General features: G+C 36.7%; 1 long non-coding RNA gene across 1 annotated transcript in view; it reads right to left on the bottom strand.

Annotated features, from left to right (window-relative positions):
* LOC131396593 (uncharacterized) overlaps positions 1-21,546 on the bottom strand; it is a 58,689-nt gene extending 37,143 nt beyond the window's left edge. The window contains exon 1 of the long non-coding RNA XR_009216592.1: positions 21,511-21,546. This is a non-coding gene — a long non-coding RNA (uncharacterized LOC131396593). The remainder of the gene's footprint in view (positions 1-21,510) is intronic.
* Between the last annotated feature and the right edge of the window lie 427 nt (positions 21,547-21,973).

The following is a 21,973-nucleotide window of genomic DNA, read 5'->3' as shown; positions in this document are numbered from 1 at the left end:
CAGTGGGGAAGTCCCACCCACCAAGCACAAAGGCCAGTGCTACTAGGAGCAGAGGGCAGCTGAGCTGCCACTGAGGTGAACAAGCTCCCAGTTGCCATGAACACCCCTAGTATTGCTGCGGTTCCAAAGGGGGGAAACGTGTCTCAGCAGGATTGTGAGAACAAGCGGCAATGGCCCTGAGCCCAGTGTGATCACTCTTTCATCTAGTGAGAGAAACCACAACCCCACCATGGTCCCAGGGAGGTGCTTTGGCTCGGTCCCAGAGGGGAGGTCCCACCCACGAAGCACAATGGTTGGTGCAACCTAGGTGTAGAGGGTAGCTGAGATCCCAGTCCGGGTGAACAAACTCCCAGCTGCCGTGAACACCCATAGTACTGCTGCAGCCCCAAAGGGGGAAGCGTGTCTCGATGTGACTGTTGGAGCTGGCGGCAGTAGCCCTGAGCCCCCGTGTGATCACTCTCTCGTCTGGTGGAAGAATCTACAATCTCACCTAGTCCCAGGGAGTGGCCTTGGCTCAGTCGTGGAGGGGAAGTCTCGCCCACCAAGCACAATGGCTGGTGTGACCTAGGAGCAGAGGGCGAGGGAGGCTGAGATCCCAATCTGGGCAAACAAGCTCCCAGCTGCTGTGAACACCCATAGTACCGCTGTGGCCCTGAAGCAGGGAGCACAGCTCTGTGGGTCTGTGGGAGCAAGCGGCAGAAGCCCTGAGCCCCCCATTTGACTACTTCTCCATTTGGTGGGAGATCCCACAGGGCCACTGTGATCCCAAGGAGTGACCCAGGCTCAGACAGCCACACCTGACAGGGATCACAGCAGTGGGCTCAGACTACACAGCTCCTGCACCCCCTCAAGTGGCAGCAGCTGGAACCTGCAGCCAGAAACTATCACTATGCATCAGCACAAATCCACTCCATCAAATGGTATAAAGAAATATATCAATACTCCTGACCAGACGGAAAAAGGCAAACACCCAGAAATCCATCCTGAAGGCATGGAAATCTATGATCTAAATGACAAAGAATTCAAGATAGCCATCCTAAGAAAACTCAACGAGCTACAAGACAATTCTGAAAGACAGTTCAATGAAATCAGGAACCAAATTACTGAACAGAGGGAATTCTTCACAAAAGAGATCAAAACTATAAAGAAAAACCAAACAGAACTGTTAGAGATGAAAAACAAAATGGATGAGATAAAGAAAAGTCTGGAGTCCTTAAACAACAGGGCTGATAATATGGAGGACAGAATTAGCAATCTGGAGGACAGGAAGACAGAAGTGCTTCAGATGGAGGAGGAGAGAACATAGACTAAAAAGAAATGAAGACATTCTCCGAGAAATATCTGACTCAATTAGGAAATGCAGCATAAGGATTATAGGTATTCCAGAGGGAGAAGAGAGGGAAAAAGGAGCAGAGAGCTTGTTCAAAGAAATAATAACTGAGAACTTCCCAAACCTGGAGACGGAGCTGGAATTACATGTAAAAGAAGCCAACAGGAATCCTAATTACACCAATGTAAAAAGACCTTCTCCAAGAAATATGTTAGTAAAGCTGGCAAAAGTGAACAGAAAAAATATTAAGGGCAGCAAGGCAGAAGAGAATAACCTATAAAGGCAGCCCTATAAGGCTTTCAGCAGATTTTTCAACAGAAAGCTTACAGGCGAGGAGAGAGTGGAATGATATATTCAAAATTTTGAAAGACAAAAACTTTCAGCCAAGAATACTATATCCAGTGAAAACATCCTTCACATATGATGGAGAAATAAAAATTTTGCCGGATAAACAAAAGCTGAGGGACTTCATTGCCACAAGACCCTCCCCTCGCCACAAGCTTGATCAAGAAGGCCCTCGTACCTGAAAAAAAAAAAGAAGGGTTTACAAAGCCTTGAACAAGCAGATAAATAGGCAGACAAAATCAGAAATTGCAACTCTCCATCAGAACAGATTAGCAAACACTTAATTATAACTCTAAAGATAAAGGAAAACAAAACATCAAAAATAAATATTATCACTTCATTTTAACCACAAATTCACAACACATAACGGAATAAGTTGTGACAACAACAACTTAGAAGGGGAAGAGGAAAGGGACGAAACCTGCTTAGACTAAGGGAACAAGAGGCTATCAGGGAATGGACTATCTCATCTACGAGATCTTTTACACAAACCACACAGTAACCACTAAACAAAAAATCAGAACAAAGACACAAATGATAAATAAAGAGAAAACCATCATAGACAGCCACCAAACTGAATTAGCAGTCCAAAATTCACGGGATGAGAAACAAGGGAAATACATAACAACTGAAAAACAAGAGATGAAATGGCAGAATTAAGCCCTCATATATCAATAATCACTCTAAATGTAAATGGATTGAATTCCCCTATCAAAAGACACAGAGTGGCTGGATGGATTAAAAAAACAGACCCAACAATTTGCTGCCTCCAGGAAACACATCTCAGCTCTAAAGAGAAATACAGGCTCAGAGTAAAGGAGTGGAAGATGATACTCCAAGCTAATCGCAAACAAAAGAAAGCAGGTGTTGCCATACTTATATCAGACAAAGTAGACTTCAAGATAAAAAAGGTAATGAGAGACAAAGAGGGGCAGCATATAATGATAAAAGGGACACTCAACCAAGAAGACATAACACTTATAAATATATATGCACCCAACACAGGAGCACCAAAGTACATAAAGCAACTAACAGCAAACCTAAAAGGAAATATCAACAACAACACAATAATAGTAGGGGACCTTAACACCCACTCACATCAATGTACAGATCAACCAGATGGAAAGTCAATAAGGAAATAGTGGACTTAAATGTAAAACTAAACCAGATGGACTTAACAGATATATATAGAGCACTCCATCCAAAAAGAACAGATTACATATTCTTCTCAAGCGCATGGAACATTCTCAAGGATAGACCCTATCTTGGGAAACAAGTCAAACCTCTATAAATTTAAGAAGATTGAAATCATAACAGGTATCTTTCCTTACCATAATGCTATGAAACTATAAATCAACTATAAGAAAAAAGCTGGGAAAGTGACAGAGGTGTGGAGACTAAACAGCATGCTACTGAACAACCAAAGGATCATTGAAGAAATTAAAGGAGAAATCAAAGAATATCTGGCAACAAATGAAAATGAAAATACACCATATCAACTCATATGGAATGCAGCAAAAGTGGTCCTGAGAGGGAAATTCATAGCAATACAGGCCTACCTTAACAAACAAGAAAAATCCCAAATAAGCAATATTAAACTACACCTAACAGAATTAGGAAAAGAAGAACAAATAAAGCCTATAGTCAGCAGAAAGAGGGAAATAATAAAAAATTAGAGCAGAAATAAACAAAATTGAAACCAAAAAAACAGGAGAAAGGATCAATGAAACTAAGAGCTGGTTCTTTGAGAAGATAAACAAAATTGACAAACCTTTAGCTAGACTCACCAAGAAAAAAAGAGAGAAGGCTCAAATAAATAAAATTAGAAATGAAAGAGAAGAAATCACAATCACCACAGAAATACAAAGGATTATAAGAGAATACTATGAAAAACTATATTCCAACAAAGTGGACAATCTAGAAGAAACAGATAAATTCTTAGACTCATATAGCCTCCCAAAACTGAATCAAGAAGAGATAGAGAACCTGAATAGACCAATCACAAGTAAAGAGATTGAAACAGTAATCAAAAATCTCCCAAAAAATAAAAGTCCAGGACCAGATGGCTTCTTTGGAGAATTTTACCAAGTATTCAAAGAAGATTTAATACCTATCCTTCTCAAACTATTCCAAAAAATAGAGGAAGATGGAACATTTCCTAACACATTCCACGAGGCCAACATCACCCTGATACCAAAGCCAGACAAGGACAATACACAGAAGGAAAATTACAGGCCAATACCACTGATGAACATAGATGCAAAAATACTCCACAAAATATTGGCAAACCGAATACAGCAATACATTAGAAAGATCATACACCACGATCAAGTGGGATTTGTACCAGGGACACAGGGATGGTTCAACATCTGCAAATCAATCAATGTGATACACATTAACAAAACGAGGAATAAAAACCACATGATCATTTCAATAGATGCAAAGAAAGCATTTGAAAATATCCAACATCCATTTATGATAAAAACTCTCAACAAAATGGGTACAGAAAGAAAGTACCTCAACATGATAAAGGCCATATATGACAAACCCACAGCCAACATCATACTCAATGGGGAAAAACTGAAAGCCATCCCTCTGAGAACAGGAAAAAGATAAGAATGCCCACTCTCGCCACTGTCATTCAACATAGTGTTGGAAGTTCTGGCCAGAGCAATTAGGCAAGAAAAAGGAATAAAAGGAATCCAAATAGGCAATGAAGAAGTGAAATTCTCACTGTTTGCAGATGACATGATTTTATATAGGGAAAACCCTAAAGAATTCATTAGAAAACTATTAGAAATAATCAACAACTACAGCAAAGTCTCAGGGTACAAAATCAATTTACAAAAATCAGTTGCATTTCTATACTCTAATGACAATCTAACAGAAAGAGAACTCAAGAATACAATCCCATTTACAATTGCAACAAAAAGGATAAAATATCTAGGAATAAATTTAACCAAGGAGGTGAAAGACCTATACAATGAAAATTTTATAGTTTTATAAATAATTTTATAAAACTATTATATAAAATTATAAAATAGTTTTATAAATAGTTTTATAAATAATGTCTATAAAACTTTATAGTCACTATTGAAAGAAATCAATGGTGACATAAAGAAATGGAAAGATATCCCATGTACATAGATTGGAAGAATAAACATAGTTAAAATGTCTGTACTACGTAAAGCAATCTACAGATTCAATGCAATCCCAATCAGAATCCCAATGACATTCTTCACGGAAAAAGGACAAAGAATCCTAAAATTCGTATGGGGCAAGAAAAGACCCCAAATAGCTAAAGAAAATCTGAGAAAAAAGAACAAAGCTGGAGGCACCACAATCCCTGACTTCAAAACATACTACAAAGCGATAGTAATCAAAACAGCATGGTACTGGTACAAAAACAGACACGCATATCAATGGAACAGAATTGAAACCCCAGAAATAAAATTCACATCTATGGCAGCTAATCTTTGACAAAATAGCAAAGAACATACATTGGAGAAAAGAAAGTCTCTTCAATAAATGATGCTGGGAAAACTGGACAGCCACTTGCAAAAGAATGAAAGTAGACCGTCTGCTTTTGCCATACACAAAAATTAACTCAAAATGGATCAAAGACCTGAAAGTGAGACCTGAAACTATAAAACCCTTGGAAGAAAATGTAGGCAGTACATTATTCATCATTGGTCATAAAGGGATCTTCTTGAATTCCACATCTACTCGGACAAGGGAAACAAAAGAAAAAATAAAACAAGTGGGACTTCATCAGACTAAAGAGCTTCTGCAAGGCAAACAAAACCAGAATCAAAATGAAAAGAGAACATACCAATTGGGAGAAAATATTTGCAAACCATATATCCGACAAGGGGTTAATCTCCATAATATGTAAAGAACTCACACATCTGAACAACAAAAAAACAAATAACCTGATCAAAAAATAGGCAGAGGATATGAACAGACATTTTTCCAAGGAAGATATACAGATGGCCAATAGGCATATGAAAAGATGTTCAACATCACTAATCATCAGGAAAATGCAAACTACACTAAGACATCACCTTACACCCATGAGAATGGCTATAATCACCAAGACAAAAAATAACAAATGTTGGAGAGCATGTGGAAAAAAGGGAACCCTCATTCACTGCTAGTGGGAATGCAAAGTGGTGCAGCCTCTATGGAAAACAGTATGGAGATTCATCAAAAAATTAAAAATAGAAATACCTTATGATCCAGCTATCCCATGTCTGGATATTTATCCAAAAAACTTGAAATCAACAATCCAAAAAGACTTATGCACCCCTATGTTCATTGCAGCGTTATTCACTATAGCCAAGACGTGGAAACAACTCAAGTGTCCCTTGAGTAATGACTGAATAAAGAAGATGTGGTATATATATACCATGGAATACTTCTCAGCCATAAAAAAGACAAAATCATCCCATTTGCAACAACATGGATGGACCTAGAGGGTATTATGTTAAGTGAAATAAACCAGACAGAGAAAGACAAACACTGTATGACCTGTCACATATGTGGAATATGATAACACACGGACAGAGAGAACAGTTTGGTGGTTACCAGGGGGAAAGGAGTTGGCGGGTGGGCACAAAGGGTGAAGGGGTGCATTTATATGGTGACTGACAAATAATAATGTGCAACTGGAATCTCACAATGTTATAAACTATTATGACATCAACAAAAAATTTAAAAAAAAATAAAGTAGGCTTTAAAAAAAAGTCACAACAACAAAAAAACTACTAGAATTATTGAACAAATTCATCAAGATTGCAGGATACAAGATCAATATACAAAATTTAATTGTATTTCTCTACACTAACAAAGAGCATTCCTAAAATAAAATTAAGTAAACAATTCATTTAAAATAGCAACAAAAAAGAATAAAATATTTAGGTATAAATCTAACAAAATAAGTACAAAACCTGTATACTGAAAACTACAAAACATTGTTGAAAAAAATTAAGAATATCTAAATAAATGGAAAGACATCCCATGTTTATGGATGAGAAAACTTGTTATTGTTATGATGGCCATACTCCCCAAATTAAACTACTGATTCAAAGCAATCCCTATTAAAATCCCAGCTGATGTCTTTGCAAATTTATTTGGAAAAGAAAGGGACCCAGTATAGATAAAACAATACAGAAAAATAATAATAAAGTTGAAAGACTTAGACTTTCCAATATCAGAACTTATGGCAAAGCTACGTTAATCAATACAGTGTGGTCTGGGCATAAAGATAGATGTATAGATCTGGAATAGAATTGAGTCCAGAAATAAACCCTTGAATTTATCATCAATTAATTTTTGAAACAGGTATGAAAACAATTCAATGAGGAAAGAATAGTCTTTTCAGCAAATGGTACTGGAACAACATGATAGCCACATGCAAAAGAGTGAAATTGAACCTATTAAAATTAATAAAGGGAAACCTCATTTAAAATGGAATCAGGAAGCCCTGTAGGGGGAGTTCTCACACACACACCTTCCATTGCAGCTTACTTTGCAATTTGGGGCAGGAAGTGCAACCACTTTACTACTCCAGCAGGAAGAGGGAAGATTTTCTCCCTGCCCAGAAACAGCCCAGCCAATGAGAAGCCATCACCACCCTGAACTCTTACCTTCCTTCAATGAACTTTCATTTAGAACAGCCCCTCCCAACTCCCACCTTTAATCTATAAAGGCAAGCTCTCCTGCTTTGTTCTCTGGACTTGCTTATGGTTCACCATAGTTTGCATTTCCTGAACTGCAATTCCTCTGCTATTCCTGAATAAACTCTTTTTGCTGGTAAAATAACTGGCTAACTTATTTTAAAGTTGACAGACCTCTACCTCACACCATATACAAAGTTACTCCAACTGGATCATAGACCTAAATGCAAAAGAAAGCAAAATCTAAAAACTCTCAGAAGAAGACACTAGAGTAAATCTTCATGAGCTTGGGTCAGGCAAGGTTTCTTAGATATAACACCTGAAGCACAGATGGCAAAAATAGATAAATAAAACCACATCAAAATTAAAATCTAAACTTCTTTGCTGCAAATGATACCATCAAGAAATAAAAAGATATCCCACAGAATGGGAGAAAATATTTGCAAATCATATATCTGATAAGAGACTTACATACAGAATATATAAAGTTTACACAATTCAATAATAAAAAGACAAATAATACAATTAAAAACGGGTAAAGAATTTGAATAGACATCTAAAAAAAGTATACAAATGGCTAACACGCATATGAAAAGATCATAAATGTTATTAATGGTCAGAGAAATACAAATCAAAACCACAATGAGATATTACTTCATGCTGACTAGGATGGATGTAATAAAAAAGACTGACAATAACAAATGTTGGTGAGGAAGTGGAGAAATTGAAACCCTCATGCATTGCTGGGTGAGAATGTAAAATGGCACCCCTACTGTGGAAAACAGTTGGTGGTTTCTTAAAAAGTTAACCATAGAGTTACCAAATGACCCAGCTATTCCACCCCTAGATATATACCCAAGAGAAATAAAGACATATGTCCACCCAAAAACCTGTTCATGAATTTTCATAATAGCATTATTCATAATAGCCAAAGTTTGAAAACAACCCAAATGTCCATCATGATGAATAGATTAAAAAAAGATGTTATATACACGTAATGGAATATTATTCAATGATAAGAAGCAATGAAAGACTGACACATGTTACAACATGGATGAACCTTGAAAACATTAGGCTAAGTGAAAGAAGTCAATCACAAAAGACCAAACATTGTATGACTCCACATATATGAAATGTTCAGAATATGCAAATCTGAGGAGACAAAAGAGTAGTGGTTGCTTAGGGTTTGAGGTACGGGCAGCATAAAAAATTAACTACTAAGGGAGTTTCTTTTAGGGGAGACAAAAATATTTTAAAATTAGCTGTGGTTTAGTCAGAATCCTGTGATTAAAAAACAGTGAGGGGGCCGGCCTGGTGGTGTCGTGGTTAAGTGCGCGCACTCCGCTTTGACGGCCTGGGGTTCGCAGGTTCAGATCCCGGGCATGCACTTACACACTGCTCAGCAAGCCATGCTGCAGCGGCGTCCCACATGCAAAATAGAGGAAGATGGGCACAGATGCTGGCTCAAGACAAATCTTCCTCAATAAAAAGAGGAAGATTGGCAACAGATGTTAGCTCAGGGCTAATCTTCCTCACCAAAAAGAAAAGAAAAAAAAAAACATTTAATTACACACTTTACACGGGTGAATTGGATAGTATACAAATTACATCTCAAAGCTATTTTTAAAAGGAATAAGCTACTGCTTTCAGAACTGGTTAAGGATCTTTGAGTAAAAGAGAGAGAGATCAACTCTGTCTAAACTAAGCAAAAAAATGTTGGAAAAAATTGGGGCATTTTACTGAAACGAAGAATAGAATGTATAACCAAGGCTTCATTGAGCAACCACAGCATCCCTGAACTTGTTTATGGACTCCACCTACATTCATGCACAGCATAACGATGTTTCAGTCAATGAGGGACATATACGATGGCGGTCCCATAAGATTAGTACCACATAGCCTAGGTGTGTAGTAGGCTACGCCATCTAGGGTTGTGTAAGTACACTCTATGATGTTTGCACAACAATGAAATCGCCTAATGACACATTTCTCAGAACATATCCCAGTTGCTAATTAGCACATGACTGTATTTAAAAGAGAAAACAACTTGTCTAGGACAGCGTTGTCTTGAGTTTGCTGTCATATGTAGCTGAACCTAGCTCTAAGTAAACATGCATTTTATTAAATGAAGAAAACTCACTTCTCTTTTTAGCTTGCTAAGGGTTTGATCAGGAATAATTGTTAAATTTTACAAAATGCTTCTTACATATGGTTTTCTTTATTACCTTAACTTAGTGAATTTCTTAACGACTGTATTCTTGTCAAATCTGAATCCGTTGTTTATTTCTTCTTACTCTTCCTCATTGCAAAGCTTCCTCCTGTTATTTCTATGATACCCTTGTTATGAGTTTATTTTCCTGGAACTTTATCTACGGGAATTTTTTGAGTCCTGCAATAAGGTGCGATCTTCCAGAGAGGATTTTCATTCGCCTCTGTCAACTAAAAAGCCAGGGCTACTTTACAATAAATTCTGAAGTTTGGGGTATTCAGCCATCCACTTCTTTTGAAATCCAGATCTATAGGCACATTAGGGACAGCTTACATTTAGATCTGCTTAGGGAAAAATATTCCCCCCTCCACCTACAACCAATGGTTGTAAATGGCATGTTTCACTGACGGTGTTAAAAAACAAAATTTAACCGAGTAAATTTGAAGCTCTAATTGGCTTTACTAAATGATTCATGGAACAAGCACTGTCCCATCTAGCAAGTAAAAGTGTGCTGCAAGGAGTTGTACAAAATGGAAGGTTTCTATAGGCAAAAGGAGGGTGAGGTAAGGAAGTTATTAGCAAAAGAAAAGAAAGTATTGTTTCAGGCCAGGACATCTTTTGAGAGGAAGGGAACAGTGGGAGTTTTATCACACAGATTACCTCACTAGTGCTGATCAGAAAATTTCAGATTGACTACTTAAAATCACATTCTTGGGAGATGTTTAAAACTGAAATTATGTCTTGGTTTGCTGTCGTGGAGGCAAATTACTCCATTTTGGGCCTGTTATTTCTTTTCTAACAACTGGGTGAAATTTTTTATTTGTTTATTTAGATACGAATATTTGTTTAGCTTTTCTATTTCATTAAGTTGACTTTATGCAGAAGTTTCCAATCTAATGGCTTATTGTGTTTGAGCCCCAAGTTTTGTCTTCTGTTCCTCGCAGAATAAAGACCCATTTGAAATGAAGCTCTGGGCAAACAGATATCCAGAGGCTTCTGTGTTCACTTACCCATCAGGATTTGTTCTGATCTCTTTTTGGTCTTCAGAATTTTCCACATTTTTTTGCCTTCTCCTCTGCTATGTTTGTAAAACGTGCTTTTAATGTTTATCCAACACCTTAAGAGATTTGTTCTTGCCCACTTTCTATTCATTCCCTAGACAATATAAATATTTTTCACTGGTTTTTGAACTTTATGTAAAGCTCAACATTGTGATTGTAAGAATTCTGTTGCTGTGTGGAGGTATAGTTCATCCAGTTTCGTGGCTGTATAATAGTCCAATATACAATTATATAAAAACATTTATTTTTTATATTGCAGATGAATATTTTGATGTGGAGAGTTGTAGAGTATTCCAAAAAAAGGGTTCCTATGAAAAATTTTTTACACATATATCCTCCAGCATATGTGCATGCATTTCCTAAGTGGATATTCATAGGAGTTGAATCTTTAGATGTGTGTACATCTTCTGTGTTGGCAGATTGCTTACTGACATGGATGTACCAATTTCTATTCCCACCAGCAGGAATGAGAGTTTCTGTTGCTCCACATTTTCACCAGCATTTGATTGTGTCACAGATTTTTTAACGTTGCTAATTGGGGGTGTGTGTAATAATATCTCGTTATCACTCTAACTGGCGTTCCCTGATTGGTAATGTAGTTGAGTATCTTTTCTTTCTTGTCTCCTCTGTTTTTTTTTCTTCTGTTAATTGCATGTTTCAGTATCTTGCCCATTTTTCTATTGGATTATCTGAGGGTTTTTTTTCAACACAGGTTTTCTTTATCTTTTAAAACTCACTAGGAAGGACACAAACTAGGCTGGGTTGGAAATGTTTCTTTTCCTCTAGATATGTATTAGCTGACACTTCTAGGAAATATGCACAAAGGGAAAAATAAGGAGATATCTGAGGAGCACAAACAGGAAAATTCTCAAGGAAAAAGAAAATATTAAAATTACAATGTGAAGAAGATAGATGAAGAAGTGTTATCACATATCTGGCAGCTCACATGGTAAGAAAAAAACAAAAGAAGAGGAAAAGAAATCATGATTAAGACTCCCCTAGAATTAAAAAAGGAAAAAGATGATGTAAGCCTACAGAATGAAAGTTTTCCTCACAAAACAAATAGGATAGATAAGGGAAAAAAATACAGTTTTTTAAGATCAGAAGCAAAGAGACAGCAAAAGAAACAAATTATCTATAAAGGAACACAAATTGACTCTGGATACAAGATGACAATGGGGCGATATTCTCAAAGTGCTGAAGGAAAAAATATTTGAACCTAAAATTCTAACATCCGTTTAAACTTTCTTTAGATGCGAAAACAAGATAAAGTGGGTCTTCAGACACACTAGACCCAATTTAAAAATGGTCTTCAAGAAAAAAGTCAAAAGAATCCAGGAGGAAATACTATGGAATCTCTTATCATGGTGATATAGTTATTCATATTAAGTAAATTTAAGAGGCATACATCAATAAGGAGAACAAAAATATAGATCTTTAAAGCATAGATGCATATCCGTGACTATATGTTAAATACATTAGACCGGCTGTCCATGGTGGAGGGAGGGGTCGGTGTAAGAATGGGAATGCAGAATGAAGAGGAAAAAAATACACAAAAATAAATAAAACAAGAACCAAGTTGCATACACTGTTGAGGCTGATGTGCCATGATTTGCGTACCTGCAGTCCCCCCCCCACCAAAAAACTGAAGTAAAAATGTTACAATAGAACCACAGAAAGCAAACAAGGGGACTTCGAATTACACAGTTATAGTTAGAGAATTTGTCACATTATTTTCAGAAACAGATGAAGCTGAACCCAAAATAGGGAAAGACAGGAAAGACTTAACTAAATCAAGAATTATGAGTTAATAGATATAAACAGTCTGCATATAAACAACGCATGTTTTCCAAGCATTCAAAACCACCACCAAAATTTTGACTATATTGAAATTAACATTTCAGTTCAATAAAGAACGCCATATACAAAGTTAACCGTTCCAGACAGGAAATGGCATTTCGAATGTCTATGCCCAACAATTAATTAATATCAGGAACATAAAAGGTTCTGCTGATAATATACAACAAACCGAAAATCTAACAGAAAAATGAGCAAAGGCCATAAATAGCCAACAAACAATAAAAGGAAATTCAAATGACTTAAAAATAGGAAAAGATGTACTCGGCCTCACAGATAATTAGAGAATAATTGAAACACTGGCATAGCACTTTCACCCTTAAGTTTGGCGAGAATACTATTGTTAAGTAATTCCAAAGATTGTCAGACGTGGGAAAGCAGAATCCTTCATGCTCCGTTGAGAGGAGGCCAAACTGGTGAGCCACTTGAAGAGCACTGTGGAGTATTTCAGGGAATTATGTAGGCATGCACACAGTGAGTCAATAAGCCCCCCTGAGCATATGAGTCAGAGAAACTATAAACAGATTCATTAGGGTACAGGGATGAGGCTGTTCATCTCTGCACTGTTTGAGGTAAACCGGAGCTGAAGCAACTAAGGTGAACTTCACTTGGGAAACGGGAAAGTCAAAGATGATAGATGTATAAAGTAGAAAATCATACAGGAGTCACAAGCAATGTAATACACACACGCGCGCGCACACACGCAGACAGACACCATTAGGGATATAACTCAAAATGTAGAACCGTAGCCTGCTCTCACCTGCTTCTGGTCTAGCTCTCTCAATCCCCTCCTCTCAAAACTACTAGATCGGTTGGTCTAGAATTTCAGTTCTTGATTAATATGGGATTTTTTTTTCTTTTTTTTAGAGTGGGGTTAATCACGAAAAAATTGTTCATCTTTTTTTACTTACCTTTATTTTCCATATTTCCTTTGGATCTTGTGGCAAAAAGAGGTTGTGTAGATCAAAGTTAGAAATGATGAGATTCTGGACTAAGAAAGTGGTATTGTAAGGACTAAAACCCCTCTCTGGCTGGTCATGGAATTTCAGGGTCGCTGGAGTATCAGAAATGAAACATTTCAAAGGATTCTCAGTTCAGCATTATTTGATGCCTGCTCTGCCCAAACTAGCACATCATGAGGAGCAGCACAGATTGCTACCCTACACAGAAAATGAACAGAGCCATTCTCATGACCACCCCTATTCTTAGGTAAAACTAATCTTGCCCCAGTATTGCCATAAAATACCAGGACCAGCTGCTTCTCATAACCAATGCTTCTTAGCATAGAACTTTTTAATGTGTGTCATTATGTAGTAGTAATCCTTTCAGAGCAGAAGATGAAGACTGTCTGTGAATGCAAGAGTCTGAGCATCTGCGTTAGTTTTGCCATGGTGAATCCAGCACGGAATTCAGTAGTGCAGCTTTAACTAAACCAAAAATATTAACCAATTCAGTTGTTGCTGCTTTTAAAATTAGTTATTTGGTCACTTGTTCAGTCTGTATACTCCACGTGGGAATAGATATTTTTGCCACACCCACCTGATTTAGCCACCTTTATCTCTTTTATTCTAGTACACATTATTAATCCCATCAACCAATCATCAACTGGAGGAGATAGAAATGGATAAGGCAAGTAAATATTGTTTTTATAGAGAAAGAAACATTTAACCTTGGTATTTACCAATTTAGGCATGGTAAATTTTAGCACGGTAAAAATAATTAAAAAATAAATTAGTGTACTATATCAGCATGCTAAGTGACAATTGTATGTGAACAGTTTTGCAGGCTGAGCTCTTTTATGGATCTCTATGTGGTTAAACCAGAAGCATCTTTGTACTTCAAGAGGGCTCCCCATCTTATCCCTGTTAATTCAAGAGTTCTGTCTTTGAGACTAGCGTTCACACATTTTTTTAAAGGAAATTTACATAGTCTGAAGCTGTAATACCTCCCAGCTTTTGTCCCACAACCACACACAGGCAATACTCTCAAAAACACCAAAATTGTGTTCCTTTGTGGAGCATGTTGGACTATATTCCTTGTCCAGTGTCACATTTCCCTTATAATAGATTTAAAGCGCAAACCCAGCTCATTCCAGGCAGTTCCCGGTATCATCACTGTCTAGGTATACAAGATTTGTGTCTGATCTCCCAGTTTTCTGGATGTGCAGTAACTTCCCTCCTTTCCCAAAACTGTTCTGGAAGAAACTTCCCTAAGTGAAGTAGATCATTTTCTTCTCAGTCTAAACTTCACACTCATCAAGTCTTAGAAGCCATCAGAAAACGTCACTGGAAATGTCCCAGTTGAAAACAATCACATTTTCTGACCCTGACTTCTCAGTATTTGGGTTGCCTTATCATCATTTCTCACATTCTAGGAATCCACAAATCACAATGAGTCTGTTGCCTGCCTGGCTGACTCTTTACCAGCACATAGGTCACCAGCTTGGTCTTAGCAATGGCTACCACGTGTCAGTGGTGGTATAATGGCTCCCCTCTATATCCACCAATTTGCCTATATCTCTTAAACAGTTGGAGTTTCCTTTTTTAATTAAAATGCCATAACTTCTCTCTATTCAACATTTTATGTCCAACCCTTTCTATTACACACACACACATAATTTAGAGAAATATGTGTGTACATACAAGTAAGTATGTAATCATGAGTGCATTTACATATTTATAGTCAAAAAAATTCTAAATCATTTAATTCAACTCTACTTATGTTGGGTGTATATAACTTCCTCTATCACATTTCAGGCAAGAGATCATTAAATCTCTTCTTAAATATCCTCAAAGATATAGAATTGGTTATCATTTAAAATTCTGACAACTGCAACCCTATAGAGTTAATTCCCATAATAAATTACTCTTTCTCTATATAATATGTACCCATTGGTTCTAGTTTTCCCTTCCAGAACCACACAATGTATTTAATCTATCATATGATTAATGACATACAGTTTTACATGGCAACTTTTTATGTGCATTTTTGTTTCCAAGACAAACTAAGGACAAATTAAAAGAAAATATTTGAACAAAAACTGGCCGGCCACCAAGCCAAGGTTCCTTGCTTTATGATTATTTGACTAATAATGATATGGGAATAAATTTGTGAAAAACTTATGATGGCACCAGTGGAACTATTTCTAGTACCAAAACAGCAGGAAGCCATTGAAAAGTAGGATAAACATTCTAGCAGCTTCCTGAAAAATGTCTGAAAAAATGAAATCTAATAAGACAAATCCTTAAAAAGAAGAAAAACTTGAAAATAAAAGTCACTAACAGTAGGACGCAACATGTAAAGACAGATGTGACTTCAGTTTTGCTTCAAAAGAGCATTTAAAAGTTACATAACTCCTTAGCTAACAAGAGTTCTAAGAAAGCTGGATTGAAAGCCGTGACAGAGGTTCTCACAAAATAAATTCCTAAATTATTCTTTTTCCCAAGAGAGTGAGTAGTAGAAAGAAGAATATCATGTTTCCTTATATCACCTGGGGATACATATCTTAGTGACATTTTTAAAAAAGGTTTTGGTATAACATTTAAAAGAGGAACATTGTATCAAGGGTAGCAGCAGGGAATAGGGAGGTGAATTATAACTGCGAGTCCATGACTTTTTCCCATTGGGGCTACTTTTACCTCAATTCTTAGTTATTCAAATAGACCTAATTGTGCTCTCAACTTTGAATTTTAGTGTACTAAAAAATGAACGAATAAAAGATGATTGATGATGTCTTATGAAAAGAACAAAACTTAAAGGCTCAGAATAAAAATATATTTGGTCTGGCAACAACACAGTTGATAGAAAAAACCCCAAAGTATTATATAAATATTATTCCAACATCTCAGTGCTTAGTTCTGTGGGTGGATTGTTTTATTTTCTCTTTTCCTTCAGTTCTTTACGGTTCCCTCCACCATCATCCTGGGCCAGGAAAGCTGATTTTGTCCCATAGAATAACCAAATCTACTCTGTCTATCAAGAGTCCCAGACATATATCCAACAATTCCAGGAACAATACTGTTTACCAATATTCAGATCTTTTAACTCATTTTAACTAATATTACTTGAGCAGCTATGTGCCAGACAATTTAATTGTTGCTGGAGATATGAAAATCAATAAATATGACCACTACCCAACAACAGGCAAATATTTATTCAAATAATTATCAAGACATTTAAAATTCATCAATTTTACAATTTCTGCCTCATTTCAGTTCTGCAAACATACTGTGTGTGTGTGTATGTATGCGTGTGGGTACATGATCTCAAGACATATATGATCCTCAGCTCCACCATTTATGACTTGAGACTTGTTGTTATGTCTCCTTGAAACTCATTTCATTCTCTCTAAAACAGAATAGTCATGATTCCCCGTGAGTTGTTGGGGAAGCACATGAGATAATCAATATACACATTGCCTAGGCCATAAGAAATACTCAATAAACATTAGTTATTATATTTTGACTATTATTAAATAGAGTTATTTAAATGAATAAAATGTTCTGGAATCATATAATTTTAGAGTTCACATATTTCAACAGCTTCTTCATAGTGTTCAGATAAACTGGTTACTCTAGGCAACGAATCATTGACAACTCCAAAAACATAACCCAGGATTCTTTATCTCAAGATCTTTTTATTTATATTTTTATTTAGTCCTTTCACTTAAACCTTACCTGCTTACCTCTTCCTTCTCTAGGGTACTTGTACATTTTAAAGTAGATTATCTACAACTTAGGCTACATAGATAAATTGTTCAAGTTTTTATAAACATTTTTAGCAGAAGCAGGACAAGAATTCAGATCCTGACTCCTCATTAACTGCTTTTTTGTAGATACTACAGGCTCTAAGTAACCACCTACCTACCGAAGTAAGTGCATATATATATATACACACTACCATAGCAATGAGAACTGTGTTGCAGTGTGAATAGAATTTATGTTAAGATTTCTAAAAACATACACACTTTTGTTTTCCAGTTATTGTGGCAAAGACAAGGACATAAAACGTCGTTGCCTATTAGTGACTTTTACTTAATACATGAAGGAAATGTCTCTTCTCCAGGGTGAATGTTTCACTATCACTACCAATATGGGTAAAATTATCACACTTTCCCTTAGGTGTGACCATTCCGAGGTAATATTCTAACGGCGCCATATATTCTTGTAAGATATACCCTTTCAGGAAGAAAGTACTGTGGCAACCTGGAGAAAGATTGCCTGGGAACGTTAGGTCAAGAGAAGATCGTGACGTTCGAGCAACAAGAAGCCAGCACTGGCAGGGCCTCCCTGAAACCCTCAGTCGCCTTCACCACACACATGAAATGGGTTTTTGCTCTTAAGCAAGCCTCCTACTTACCCCTCCTCTCTATCACATCGCCAGAGCTTTGCTTCAGATGCTCGTCACGGCCTGGTTAGCGTATTACAGGCATCAATCTACTTCGGTCTCTCCACCCGGCAGGCCAGCCTTCATCATTTTGTCTCTGCAACACGATGTTTAAAACCCCCAAATCAAGTCACTCTGCTCCCCACTGGCCTCTCCTTTATTCTCCAGCTGCTCAGCTCTGCTTTCTCAAACAAATATCTATTCTTTTACTTTGTGTGTGTTTTAGAGATCACTGTCTATGATCTTCTCAAGAAGAAAAAATATCATCCTCTTTCCCTACTCCTTTAATCCAGTTGCATTATACCTGTCTTCTCTGCACCAAAGTTCCTCGAGGTCTGTAGGTCAACCTTGTATCCTCCTCTACATCCCAAACTCTGGCATAGTACCTGACACGCAATGTGCACTCAAGGAATGCTTGTTGAATGAATGATCGAATTGAATAATACGCTATATTTTGTATACTACAGAATAAAACTGTTATAACATGCGCTAAGTATATGAGTGTTAAATATGGGGTTTTTTTCTGGATGAGTTGGTGTATTATCTTCTCTCTTCAAACTGTGATATGGCTGTGGAACTATGTGCATAATGACTCAGAAATAATGGAAAGTGGCAAGAGAGGACAATTGCTCCTGCCTTGGGTTAGACTGAAGCATAGATGACCGTCTAGATTCTTTTATCTAAGGATCATTTGAAAGGAAAGTAATATGTAATTTTTAAATTAATTCTATTTTTTTTAATATTCAGAGGAGAAACTAGCCTCTTAAAAAATAAAAAGCATTACCTATCAGAAACCAAACAATAACAACAAAAAATGGAAAATATAAAACTTCAGTAAAGCATGGCTTTCACCCCTGAATGCTACTTAATAAATGCTGCCTAAGATCTTAGTTATCAATTATCTTTGCTTCAGTCTCCATTGGTTCATTCCTTTATTCAATAAACATCTATTAAAAGATAAGAGTAGAAAGTTGGTAAGAGCTTAAGTTCGAGCTTGTAGTTTGCATCTCACTTCCCACCCTCTCACTCAAGGCGAGACTCAAGGTGCCATAATTCCAACACATGAAGTATTTCTCAAAAAGAGTGGGTCAGGGGCAGGAGGGAGAGAGGAGCTTGTCGCTTGACCTGAGATCTTAGAGTAAGGATGTCAGTAATAGAAAAAAACAGACCAGGAAGGGAAGATGGCAGAATGCTAGAAATAACTAACCCACTTCATAAATACTTGCAAAATGTATGAATTAACTCTGAACTTGAAGCTTCCACACACATAACCTCAGGGGGGAAAAAAGTCATGAGAATGGTACCAAGGAAAATACGACATTTTTCACTATCATAGGCAAGAACTGACTTCTCAGCCACTAGAACTGTCCAAAGAATAGAGAAGATCCTGGATGAAAAATGTGAGAGAGGACTCCACTTAGAAAACCCAAGTCAGCCCACCAAAGACCCTATCCTCTTCAAAGATAAATCTGCGCATTTCAACTTTTCATTCATGCAACATTTTTAAAAATAATTTTATTATGTACCAATCACTATATTCACCAGAGGGGATACAAATATTCACAGCAGACATAACTTTTGCCCTCATGATGCTTACAGTAGAGTAATGGAAAAATATAAACTCATCAGTTAGCCAAAAACAAATATAAGATTACATTCTGTTGTTGTTAATTGAACACATATTTAGCGAAGATACAATCAGCAGTTTGATGGATCAAACATAGAAAGTGAACTGAGTTAAATAGGGAAAACTTTTCATTTATTTAAAAGAATTAGTTAAATGCCTACTATATGTCAGGCACATCAATGGATCTGGTGGAAAGAGAAAAAAAGTGTGTGTAAAACATAGTCCCTAGTCCTTCAAGAAGCATATGGCTTAATGGGGGAAACAAGTATGTAATCAAATAGACACCAACACACACATATACAATATGATGTAACAGTAGAAATACATAATAATCATTTGTACATATATCTATTATATGCGCATATAATCAGAACACAGAGAAGGAAATGATTATTACTTTAAGATACTATTATTTTGACACGTTTAAATTCACTATGAGAGAAAACTGATACTAGCTCCGATCCTGCCAAAACTTCTGGGCTGCATGCATTTCTTATTCTTACCTTCGTCCCTCACTGTAACCTCAGTCCTTCCCACTAATCCAGGTTTGACACAAGTATATAATCTCACCTCAAACCAGATAATTCTCCATCTGAGACCAAACCCTAATCCTTAGCCCTGCCAAAAATTAATCCGATTTAACCTCCACTAATTTGGCCATCCCTTTTACATCAGTCCCACCAGCACCCAGTGCTACCACTTCTATATACTAAACCAAAGTCCTATAAACCTGTCCTCTCCTGCTGTAGTTAGCTTTTGGAAATGTACGTTGAGTCCATTCATTACACAAATACTCATGGAGTACCTACAATCAATTGAGCTTGGAAAGTAGTACAAAGGTGAGCAAAATAAAACTCCTATCCTCAATAATTTTCCATTCTAGTGAAACAGACTCTCAAAAAGGGTTAATTTCAGTACCGCGTTAAAAGCATATAACATTGATAAGATACAAGGACAGAAAGGAGTACCTAACTCAAATTAGGAGAGATGAGGAGACAGGAAGACCTTCATCAATGGGGTGACCATGAGTCCCATATTGTCCTGAGCAGTGCTGGTTTACACTTGTCTTGACATAGCTTTTTAATAGCGTCTCATTTCACTTTAAAACGTTTCCTGCTTCAGATGAAAAGCAATATTCATAAAGTGGTTATACCTTAGTTAATGTTATAAAGAAAAATGGGGTGAAACCAAGTGAAGTCAGAGAAGGATTCCAAAGATGTGTAAATGTGTACCATGTGTAAATCATGAAGGTAGGGAAGTATGAAACGAGTAATTGCAAGAAAATCAATGTGACTAGAATGTGGCATTCAAAGATTGGCAGAATGTGAAGCCAGCAGGTAAAAAGGAACTACCTAAAAGGGAACTGAGCCTGATCCTTCAAGTAATGGGAAGCCTTGAAGGGTTTCAAATAGACAAATGATGAGGTGAGCTGTGACACCATTTGCACTTCAAAAACTCAGTCTGTTGGACAAACAGAGGAGGATTGAAGTGGTGATTTTGAAGCAACATGATGCAGAATAACCATTAACATAGGTTTTGGAATCAGATCAATCCAGGTTTAAATTACCCTCTGATTTAAATCCTGATATTGCCACTTAGTAGCTTTGTTAACAAGCAGACTCCAGCGTCAGACTGCCTGGTCTGAAATTTAGTTCAGATACTTACCAACTCTATGACCTTTAGGAAGCTACTTAACCTTATTGTGCCTCAGTTTCATTACCTACATAATAAGGAAAATAATGCTTCTTACCTCACAGTATTTTAATTAAGGTTAAATATGTTAATACAGATACTTTCCTTAGAGCAGCGCCTGGAACAGGGTAACAACCTTCTGTTCACATATATTTTGCTCAAGACTTATTCACAATGAAATACATATTTGTTGAAAAATTTTATGACTATTGTAAGTTAAAAGTTTGATGACATAATATTTATAGAGGATCTAAGACATAGCTTAGTAGCAAAAAGAAAAGAAAAATTAGTTACTGTTCCAATGCCCAAGAGGAGCTCTGCTCTACCTACAACAAAAGGATGGATGGCAAAGATACCCTTTTAGATGTCAGAAGCATTTTTCCATTTTGTTAGCATGATCCTCTCAAAGAAAAACGTCTTGAAGAATGACAAGAAGAGATCTTCACTGAAATGATGTCTTCAGAATTACATAGAGCAAATTATCTCCAGCCTGTTAGTTAATAGCAACAACAAGATGTTAGAATGTACTTACCACATATGTGTCATGAGTGGCACATTATGACTTTTCCAAATTTGTTTCAAATTTTGCAAATCTTTAAGTACTGGGTTATTTTTGATCTCAGAGCAATTAAATTACAGAAATATACATCCTTATATTTAAAGTAGCTGCTTGAGAAATTATAAATTTAAGTGCAAATGCACGTATATGTTGGATACTGTTGGTGCCCCACACCACACACTGTAGGACCAGCTCTATCTTCAGCTATAGCTGTGATGGACAGTTCTTGC

Source organism: Diceros bicornis, chromosome 33, assembly GCF_020826845.1.
Source record: "Diceros bicornis minor isolate mBicDic1 chromosome 33, mDicBic1.mat.cur, whole genome shotgun sequence".
Lineage (NCBI taxonomy): Eukaryota > Metazoa > Chordata > Mammalia > Perissodactyla > Rhinocerotidae > Diceros > Diceros bicornis.
Note: the sequence above shows the minus strand (reverse complement) of the source record. Positions and strands in the feature narration are given on the sequence as shown.